Here is a 12145-nt window from a genome sequence, read left to right on the forward strand (position 1 = left end):
ACGTTTTATCTTTGTTACTGAACATTGTCTTCATCATGAGAATGGATCAAAATTTTGATTGACAATGTTGAATCGTCACTAATGACTTTGTTTGATCTCCTTGAACCTAGATCTTGGGATCCCCAGTCTTCTAGGTAGAGTTACTGCTACAATGACTTGTCCTTGGCCATAGTCTCATTCTCTTCGATGACTTCTCAACCGCCTCTCTAGTTAGGCCTTTTGTATGCGGATCCGACACGTTATCCTTTGAATTTACATAGTCAATTATGATAATGAGAGTAGTTGTCTAATGGTATTATATCTTCGTCGTATGTGACGAGATTGTTCGTTATGCATAACGCTCCCAACCCTTCCTATTGTCGCTTGACTATCGCCAATGTATGCATATAGGTACTAACAGTTTGGCCAAAATGAAATATCTTCCAAGAAATTCCGGAGCCATTCAGCTTCTTCGCTGATCTTGTCTAAAGCTATAAACTCAGACTCCATTGTAGAGCGGGCGATGCATGTCTGTTTGGACGACTTCCAAGACACTACTCCTCCACCAATGGTAAAAATGTGTCCACTTGTGGATTTTATTTCAGTTGATCCGGTAATCTAATTTGCATCACTATGCCCCTCAATAATCATTCCGCCTTTTTTTTCTCCTAGCATTTATATGCTATTTATTCATATATACGTCTATATGATATGCAAATTATAGCACATTCATTAATGAAATAAATCCAACTTGCTAGGGATTTTTGTCATCTTCATCGGTTGATTCACCTCATTATAGACCAACGTATTAATACATTTGTTCATATATAGTCATGTCTATACAAAAACGTACAAACACATCGTTTCATGAGAAGATACAACCTTCCAAGTGACACCATTTTATAAAAGAACGAAACAAGAAAGAACAACCTCTCTAGAAAGGCACGTGAACAACTTTTGCGTGAGTAGTTTTATCAATTAGTCATCACTGGTCAAGTAATGAATACGCTGACTACCATATCAATATCTACTAAGAATTTATGAGGTCCAAAAATTATATCATCTAGTTCTTCTAAATAATACAGACATTGCGTCTAACATTGGTTTTTGTCATGCATAAGCTAAGCACCCGCATATTTCAAATATTTCATGTGCCTTTTTATTATTCATCATCAACATATAAACAAATAATGACTACGTAATTTGGAGAATTCTTAATGTAAACACATTTATCATACTCATTAATATTAAACCTATTTGCTAATATTATTTAGTCAAATTTCGCATACCATTGTTTGGATGCTTGTTTCAATCCGTAAAGTGACTTAACAAGTCGGCACACCTTCTTTTAGTTTTCGGGAACCACGAACCCTTCAGGTTATTTCATATAAATTTCTTCCTCCGATCTCCATTTAAGAAGATTGTCTTCATATCAATCTGATGGATTTCAAGACCATACACGGTGGCTAATCTTGCCTTATATTTGTCAATAGTACCATCAACTTTTATTTTTCTTTTGAAAATCTACTTAAAACCCAAAGGTTTATTTTCTGGAGGAAGATCAACCAATTCTCAAGTATGATTACTTAATATAGATTCTATTTTACTATTGACTGTCTCTTTTTAATATTGTGCTTCCGAGGAAGACATTGCTTCTTTAAACGTTTGAGACTCATTTTCCACCAAGAATGTCAGAAAATCTGGTTCAAAGGAAGTAGTTGTCCTTTGACGTTTACTACATCTTGGATTCTCCTCATTAACCATACTTCCCTTTGCTTCTTCTTGAAGTCGCTTAGATTTTTTACTAGACGAATCACATTCTTTTTAATACGGATAGATATTCTCAAAGAATTCAACATTATCTGATTCGATTACCGTATTAATATGAATGTCGAAATTTTCTGAGTTATGAACCAGAAAATGATATGCCTTACTATTTATTGCATATATTATGGTGCCTAATGTCCACTTGCTAGGCAAGCCAATATTAGTACACAATTATTCGTCTTAACAATTTTGAAAGCAGTTTAATAAGAATGTAAAGCTATAAATCTTTAAAAAGTATAAAATAATCTCCAAATATGTTGTCTAGTCTAACTCCGGAATCATGTGTCATAAGTACATGAACTACTAAAGATAAAATGCTACAACCAAGGTCTAAAATAAAAATACAATTGTTCGAATAAAATAACAGTGCAAGGAAATAAGATGGGGACTTCATGGTCTACGAACGCCTTTCAGCTCTACCTCTAATCGCTTAGATTTTTTACTATACGAATCACATTCCTTTTAATACGGATAGATATTCTCAAAGAATTCAACATTATCTGATTCGATTACCGTATTAATATGAATGTCGAAATTTTATGATTTATGAATCAGAAAATGATATGCCTTACTATTTATTGCATATCTTATGGTGCCTAACGTCCACTTGCTAGGAAAGCCAATATTAGTACACAATGATTCGTCTTAACAATTTTGAAAGTAGTTTATTAAGAATGTAAAGCTGTAAATATTTAAAAAGTATAAAATAATCTCCAAATACGCTGTCTAGTCTAACCCCGAAATCATGTATCACAAGTACATAAGCTACTAAAGATAAAATGCTACAACTAAGGTCTAAAATAAAAATACAGCTGTCTGAATAAAATAACAGTGCAAGAAAATAGGATGGGGACTTCAGGGTCTACGAATGCCTTTCAGCTCTACCTCTAGTCTCCATATGAGTATAGCCCAAGAAAGACTCTACTAAGCTCCACTAGGACCAATACCAAAATCTACACAAGAAGTGCAGAACTATAGTATGAGTACAATCAACCCTATGTACTCCGTAAGTATTGAGTCTAACATCGACGAAGTAGTGACGAGGCTATAACAATCCAATCACTATAAATATGTGCGAGTATAAATAAAATAATAGCAGAATAGAGAAAACAAGAATTAACATAAAAATCGCAACAGAAATACATAACACAGGGCCCCAGAATAGCATCTATGCTCAACTTCTCAATACAACACGGATACAGAACCAACATGTAGAGCAATCAATATGTCCTCTCCGTTGCAGGTGCAACTTGATCCAAAATATATATACAAATACCGGTGTGGCGTGCAACCAGATCCCTAACAGTAATACTAATATTCGTTGCGGCGTGCAATCCAATCCCAAATAATAATACTAATATCTGTGCACCATGCAACTGGATCCCAAACAATAATACCAATATCTGTTGCGACATGTAATCTGATCCAAGAAAATAATATCAATATTCGTTGCGGTATGCAACCCGATCCCAAACAATATAACAGGAATGTACAAACTACAACGTATCTCACAATGAAACGAAATAAGGGAATTACATAATTAAATACATAAGGTGGATAAAGGTAGCTATCTAACAACACTTTAAGTCATAAAGCAAGTAAAGGGAGTCAATAAATAAAGGCACAGATACATGGAAACATATAGCAAATTAAGGCATGTAACGAATAAAGGCATGAATTTAGAACGTAAGAGCAAGTAATAATTAAAGCATTTAACACGTAATACCATGGATTAAATGCCTTAACAAATAAATATTCTGACCCGTATGCTTAACCCATGACTACGTATATGCATTCTTCACTTTGCAAATACGCCGTTCCCACACATAAATCAAGTATCAAATAGACTAATCAAGTCCTAATTTTCTCAGGTCAAGGTTAATCACGATACTTACCTCTTTTCGCAATCAAATCAATGATCAATCACGACTATTCCTTTTGAATATGCCTCCGAACCAATCAAATTTAACCAAATATAGTTCAAATAATTCAAAATAAGCTTTAAAAACTACCCACGAGTAAAAAAAAGTTTTTCAACTAAATTGAAAAAGTCAACCACATGCCCGCATAGTTGAAATCCGAGATTCAGACCAGAATCTGATTACCCATTCACACCCGAGTCCGGTTATGTGATTTGTTTCGAAATCCGAAACCAATTTGAGGTCTAAATTTTTATTTTTACAAAATCCCTATATTCTTCCCAACACTCCTAATTTCTACCATGAAATTCATAAATTTAAGGTTAAAAATCAGTGAGTGATTATGAAAATACAAAACAACTAGTTAAAAAGTACTTATCAATGAAGTTGGGATGAATATCTCTTCAAAATCACTCTAGTCCGAGCTCTAGATTTAAAAATGGTGGAAAATAATAAAATCCCGACTTTCAGCTTTTATTTAACTAGAAGTCAGGTGTTCTTCGTATTCGCGAAGCACCTGCCGCGTTCGCGAAGTGCACATGCATGTTGTCCTTTGCGTTCGCGAGTTTTTCATCGTATTCACGAAGGCATCTCCCAGCCAAGCCTACGTATTCACATCCCATATGTCGCGTTCACAATGAAGGAACACCTGCCATTCCTCAGACCTTCCCCAACACTACACGTTCACGTGAGGTTTGCCGCGTTCGTGAAGAACAGCCCCCCAAGCCTTCGCGTTCGCAAGCCTACCCTCTCGTTCGAGTATAATAACCAGCCCCAGCCCCAAACGTTTCCTTCGAGATCGCGAAGCACTGAATGCCAGCAGAAATACTAGCAACTCAACAAGGCTAAAAATGGTCTGAAACCAATCTGAAACTCACCCAAGATCCTGAGCTCCAATCTGAACATGCACACAAGTGTAACAACATCATATAAACTTTCTCGCTACCTCAAATCATCAAAATAACATCAAATAACAAGAATCGATCATAAAAACTCAAGATTTCAACTTAAAACTCATTTTTCACAATCTTTCACATAATGCGCCGAAACTCGCTGGGGTCACTCCGAACCCCAACCAAACGTGCGTACAACTCCAAAAATATCATACAAACCTACCGGAATCGTTAAACCATTGATCTGAGGTCATTTACCAAGAACATTGACCGTGATCAACTCTAGTTATTTTTTAAGCCAAAAATCATATTTTTTTCTTTAACAATTCACATAAAAGCTTTCTGGAAAATGACATGGACCACACATGCAAATCAATAGATATCAAACGAAACCTCTCTAGTTAGTCTCCCAAGCCTTCGCATTCGCGAGCCTACCCTCGCGTTCGCGTAGAACAACTAACCTCAGCCCCAAATTCCCCTTCGCAATCGCAAGAGTGGCTTCGCGATCGCAAAGCACTGAACACCAGCAGTAAAACAACAACTCATCAAGGCTAAAAATGGTCTGATACCAATCCAAAACTCACCCGAGTCCCCTGGACTCCAATCCAAACATGTACACAAGTGTAATAACATCATATAAACCTGCTCGCTACCTCAAATCATCAAAATAACATCAAATAACAATAATCAGTCATCAAAACTCAAGATTTCAACTTAAAATTTTATTTTTCACAATCTTTCACATAATGTGTCGAAAGGCGCTCGGGTCACCTTGGACCCCAACCAAACATGCGTACAAGTCCAAATATATCATACGAACCTACAGAAATCGTCAAAACATCGATCCGAGGTCATTTACCAGAATGTTAACCGTAGTTAACTCTAGTTGTTTAGAGCCAAAAATCATATTTTTTTTAAAATTTCACGTAAAAGCTTTTCGAAAAATAACACGGACCACAAACGCAAATCAGTAAATATCAAATGAATCTATAAGAGGTCTCAAAACACGAAAATAAAGGCTAGTACTCAAAATGACCTATCGGGTCATCATACCCAATTTCCATGTTCCGAGACTCCATTAGCTTCATTTGATATTTCTTGATTTGCGTGCGTGGTACGTATCTTGACAGTTTCAGTAGGTTCGTATTGTAATTTTGAACTTGTGTGTATGTCCATAATTAAAATCGGAGGTCCCTAGGTTGATTTGACTTATTTTGCCGAAAGTTAGCAATTTGAAAGTTTGAAAATTTTTAAGGTTTGATCGTAGGTTGACCTGATGCTCTCGGATTCGGATTTTGGTTTCATGACTTGGAATAGGTTCGCTTCATTATTTGAAATTTGTCTACAAAATTTGGTACAATTCGGAGTTGGTTTGATAGGACTCGGGCGCTTGGTTGTGATTTTTGAGGTTCTTGAGTTTTCTTTTGAATTTCAAGTGTTTTGATGTCCAATTCATGGTTTAGATGTTATTTTGGTATTTTAATCATGCGAGCAAGTTCTTATGATGTTATTACACTTGTGTACATATTTTGTTCGGAATCTGAGGGGCTCGAATGAGTTTTGGATAGGCTTCTGGCCATTTTGGACTTAAGAGATTGCTGGTTTTTAGTTGTTTCTAGTGTTTGATGCAATGTGCTTCGTGATCACGAAGCATCTCTCGCGATCGCGAAGGAAAAATTTGGGTTGGAGGCTGGTTGTTCTTTGTGAACGCGGGGAGCTGGTCGTGAATGCGAAGCAGAGAGGGGCTTACCCTTCACGAACGCGACAGGCTTCTCGCGAACGCGAAACTTTGTGGGATCTGGGGGGAGGTCAGGCGGTTCCTCTTCGCGAACACGGACATAGGTTCGTGAACGCGAAGGCATGTAGGGATCTAAGCCTTCATGAATGCGAAGAGCACCTCATGAACGCGAAGAGGACCTCGCTAATGCGAAGTCCATTTGGCCACTGCTCTTCGCGAACGCATCAGGTGTTTCACGAATGCGAAGAACACCTGACGCCCAGGTATTAAAAGAGCTGAAAGTCGGGGTTTGAACCAGTTTTCACCATTTTGAAGCTACAGCTCGTCCTAGAGGCGATTTTGAAGAGATATTTCATCCCTACTTCATTGGTTAGTGAATTTCAACTTGTTTGTTATATTTTCATAATCACCCATTGATTTTAACCTTTAATCTTAGATTTTTTATGGTAGAAATTAGGGATTTGGGTAGAAATTAGAAATTTTATAAAATTGAGATTTAGACCTCAAATCGAGGTCGGAATTCAAAAAATGATCACATAACCGGGCTCGGGGGTGTGGGTAATCGGATTTTGGTCCGAATCTCAGGGTTTGACCAAGCAAGCCAGGGGTTTACTTTTGTTGACTTTTTCCATATTCATTAAAGATCGAATCTTTTTCACCCATGGGTAGATTCTAAAACTTATTTTGAATTATTTGAATTATATTTGACTAGATTTGACCGGTTTGGAGGCTAATTGTAAAGGAAAGTTCGTGATTGAGTGTTGATTTGGTTGCGGAATGAGGTAAGTGTCGTGGTTAACCTTGACTTGAGAGAATTAGGACTTGTTGGTTTTTTGCTATGTGAATTACGTATGGAGACGGCATATATGTAAGGTGACGAGTATATATGTGTTGTCATTGGGTTAAAGCATGCGGGTGAAAATTAAATTATTGCATTATATTGTTCCATTGACTATGCTTTCCATGTCGTAGCTAGATTATTACTTCTTTAATTGTTCGCCTTCATATCTATTATTTATTTTGAATTTGTTGGGATGCCAAAAGTTGAGTTGAATTATCATTACACTATGATTGAAGCGAAATTGCTTCCTACATTGTTTGTCTATTTTGGATTATTGGTGAGGAAGAGAGAAAAGCACGAATGGTGTTGTCGTGCCTTATTTGCATACAGTATTATTTATTTGAGAGATTGTGAGGATAAAAGTACGAAGAGTGATGTCGTGCTATTTCATTATCATATCATTATTATATGTTGAGCATGAGAGTAAAAGTACGAAGGGTGATGCCATGCCATTTCATTTATAATATTACATGGTGAGCACGAGAGTAAAGGCATGAAGGGTGATGCCATGTCATTGTTGATTTCACCGCTTTACTTAATTTCCGGATTGATGATTTAGTTGGTTGCATTGTTGTTGTTTTCGGAAAAGGGCTATTTGGTGATTTTGTACTTGCCGTTCTTATCATACTCCCTTCTACATCTCCCCTCCCAGTTAATAATTTAATTGCCTTACTTGTTATTTTGTTGCTTTATGTATATATCTGCACGGGATTTAAGTAGGTGTCTTGTCATAACCTCGTCACTACCTTGTCGGGGTTAGGCTCGATACTTACGGAGTACATGGATCGGTTGTACTCATGGTACTTTTCTGCACTTTTTGTGCAGATACTGGTATCGGTCCCAGCAGTGTCTAGTGGTGCTTCTGCTCGGATCATATTTACAACGGAGACTTGAGGTAGAGATGTTGGCGTTCGTAGTCCCTGAAATCCCCATCTATATCTATCTTTATTGTTTATCTCATTTCGAATAGTTATAATTATTTCAAATCATACTTGTTGACTTCTAGTTGCTCGTGTATTGGTGACACCGGAATTTTAGGATTAGAATAGACCGTATTATTTTATGTGTTTATTTCATGCATTACTATCATTAATAATTGCTATTATCTTGTTTAAACTGTTAAAAGGTTAAAGTGGTTATCTAATATTGGCTTGCGTAGCAAACAAATGTTAGACGTCATCACGACCCCGAATTTGGGAATCGGGGTCGTGACACATGGTATACTTTACTTGAGTATGTCAACAATATTCCTGATATTTTTTGGTATAATATGTAGTGTACCATAATTACAGTAAAATTATAACATACTTGATTACTGTAAAATCATGATATACAATAATTTTTTTGTTATATACTATGATTACTGATATATTAATGGTATTCAAAATATTCTTGTTATACTGTTGTAGAATATAATCATGTTGAATCATGGTATATTATGATTACTAGTATGTTAAATTGTATTAACAATATTCTTAAATACTATGTCGCATAATATGATTACAGCTAAATCATAGTATATTATAGTTACTAGTATGTTAAATGGTATTCATACGTTTATTTAATTGTACAAAAAATGGGGACAAATTTTTATTAGGAAAAAACCCAAATATTAGTTTGAAAAATATAAAAGAAAACCATCTACAATATAAAATAAAATAAAAAATTTCAAAAATAACTGTAAAAACTGACAAGGAACTCTCAGTGATCATGATTGATAAGTGATGTATAGAAAGCGACCCAATACAAATTTTTTGAATTGCCAATTTACTCGAAAGATCAAAAACAAAAAAATACAAAAGAGTGACAAAAATTTTGAATGACGGAATTTTCCTAAAAATAATACAAGAAGAAAAATAAAATATTATAGAAGAGTGAAATAATTTGGATGAAGAAACTTTACTGGAAAGAATAAAATTAGGAAAATAAAAAAAATACGAAAAAATAATAAAAATTAAGATAAAAATAAAGTGAAAATGAATGAGAGTTATGTTGGGATTAAAGATTGGTGAATGGGAAATGGAGGGAAGAAAGTGGAGGGAAAGTGATATCTCTTTTGCTTTGAAAAGAGCAAAGTATCCCTCATTGATGGTGGAAAGAAAAGTGAATGTGCTTATATTGATAAAGCACTTCTCTTGGTGTTAAATGGGTTGGAAAGAAAGTAAGCATCGCACTTTCGTCGTCGCTCGCTCAAATTCGGATTCAGATCAACGATTGATTGATTAATCTTTTTGGACAAAATTTCTTTCAATTATTTAATTAATTAATAAAAATTTAACTCGGAATAACTCAGGACCCGTCCTTGAGGGGAATAATTTCCTAAGGACACACTGTGTATTCAGTGGGCTCGATTTATTCCGAAATTATTTTTTCAAAAATTATTTCGACATACTGACTAACAATCTTAAGGAAATTACTTTACTGTATTTTGTATTCTGTTTTTTGGAGATTAAAACCTGTGTGGTTTTTTACTCTTTCTGAATTTTTCTATTCTGATTTAAAGATATAAAAACGTCATCGGAGTATTAAAATTCAGAACGATTTGAAGAACATAAAAACTTCATCGTTTACTATGAAATAATATATAAAAACTTCGGTTTTTATTTATTAAACGTACTGTTTATCGTTCATTACAGTACTGTTTAATATTCTATTTTTTCCATTAATTGAACTCTTCTGTTGTTGGCAGTGAGAAATGGCAATTGATAATGGAAATTCTTCTACGACTATTGTGGCAACGACGATAGCCACGTCAAGCCGAACTGTTGTTCCACCGGCCGAGAAATTGGGGAAATTTTCTGGAGCCAACTTCAAAGGATGGCAGCAAAGGGTGTTTTTCTGGCTTACCACGCTTGGTATGCAGAAGTTCACCAGTGAAGACCCTCCAGTCCCTGCTGTCGATATGCCGGACAATGAAAAGTTTATGATTGTTAAGGCGTGGAAACAAGCAGACTTTCTTTGCAAAGGCTACATCCTAACTGCTTTGGAGGATGACTTGTACAATGTCTACAGTGCTGTAAAACTTCGAAAGAATTATGGGACGCACTTGAGAATAAGTAGAAGACTGAAGATGCATGCTTGAAGAAGTTTGTGGTTGCCAAATTTCTAGACTATAAAATAATAGACAGCAAAACCGTTGGAACCCAAGTTCAAGAACTTCAATTTATTTTTCACGACCTTATTGCTGAAGGTATGGTCGTGAATGAAACATTTCAAGTGGTTGCAATGATTGAAAAATTACCTCATTCGTGGAGAAATTTTAAAAACTATCTTAAGCACAAGCGCAAAGAAATGAAGTTGGAAGATCTTGTGATTCGTCTCAAGATTGAGGAAGACAACAAAACAGCCGAGAAGAAGTCTCGTGGAAATTCAACGATCATGGGAGCTAATATCGTTGAGGAGACTGCTCCAAAAAGTAAGAAGAGAAAGAGGTCTTCTGGACAGACTAAGAAGCATAACAAAAAGAAATTCAAGGGCAAATGTTATAATTGTGGAAAAGTTGGTCACAAAGCTCCTGATTGTCATTTCCCGAAAAAGGATAAGAAGAAGGGACATGCCAACATAGTGGAGAAGAATGATGACATTGATGATCTGTGTGCAATGCTTTCGGAATGGAACCTAATTGGAAATCCGAAGGAGTGATGGATTGACTCTGGATCTACTCGACATATTTGTACTGTCAAAGAAGTATTTGCGGCTTACTCTACTGCTGGTCCCGAAGAAGAGCTTTCCATGGGAAATACTGCAATATCCAATATTGAAGGTTATGGGAAGATATTCCTGAAGATGACTTCCGGCAAGGTGTTAACGCTCAACAACGTTCTTCATGTTCCTACTATTAGGAAGAATTCAGTTTCTACTTCTTTACTTGTTAAGAATGGATTCGAATGTGTATTTGTTTAATAATATGTTGTAAGCAAGAATGAAATGTATGTTGGAAAGGGTTACCTCATAGAGAGCTTTTTCAAACTAAATGTAATGGTTATTGACAGTATGAATAAAATTTTAGCTTTTTCTTATTTATTGGAGTCAAATGATTTATGGCATATTCGTTTAGGACATGTCAATTACAAAACCTTGCGGAAGTTAATTAATTTAGAAGTATTGCCTAAATTCAAGTGTAATAAATTAAAATGTCAAATATGTGTTGAATCTAAGTTTGTAAAATATCCTTATAAATCTATTGAAAGGAATTCAAATCCTTTAGACTTAATTCATACTGGCATTTGTGATATGAAGTCGACACCATCTCGAAGTGAAAAAAGGTATTTTATTACTTTTATTGACGATTGCACTTGATATTGTTATGTTTATTTGCTTAATAGTAAGGATGAAGTAATTGAAGCATTTAAGCAATACAATAATGAAATGGAGAATCAATTGAATAAAAAGATCAAAATGATTAGAAGTGAAAGGGGTGGAGAATATGAATCTTCGTTTGCAGAAATATGTTCGGAATATGGAATTATCCATCAAACTACTGCCCCCTACACACCTCAATCCAATGGAATTGCGAAAAGAAAAACCGGACATTAAAGAAAATGTTTAATTCTTTATTAATAAGTTCCGGATTATCGCAGAGTTTGTGAGGGGAAGCTATCCTTACAGCTAACCAAATACTCAACAGAGCACCCCATAGCAAAATGTAATCAATTCCATATGAAAAATGGAAAGGAAGAAAATCCAACTTGAAATATTTCAAAGTGTGGGGGTGTTTAGCAAAGGTACAAGTACCTTTACCCAAAAGGGTAAAAATCGGACCAAAAACCGTGGATTGCGTTTTCATTGGATATGCTACAAACAGTAAAGCATGTCGGTTTTTGGTTCATAAATCTTATAATCCTGAAATTCATGTTAATACGGTAATTAAATCAGATAATGCTGAATTTTTTGAAAGTATCTATCCGTATAAAACTGAATGTGAGTCGTTAAGTGAAAGAACTAAACG

Source organism: Nicotiana tomentosiformis, chromosome 1 (assembly GCF_000390325.3).
Source record: "Nicotiana tomentosiformis chromosome 1, ASM39032v3, whole genome shotgun sequence".
NCBI lineage: Eukaryota > Viridiplantae > Streptophyta > Magnoliopsida > Solanales > Solanaceae > Nicotiana > Nicotiana tomentosiformis.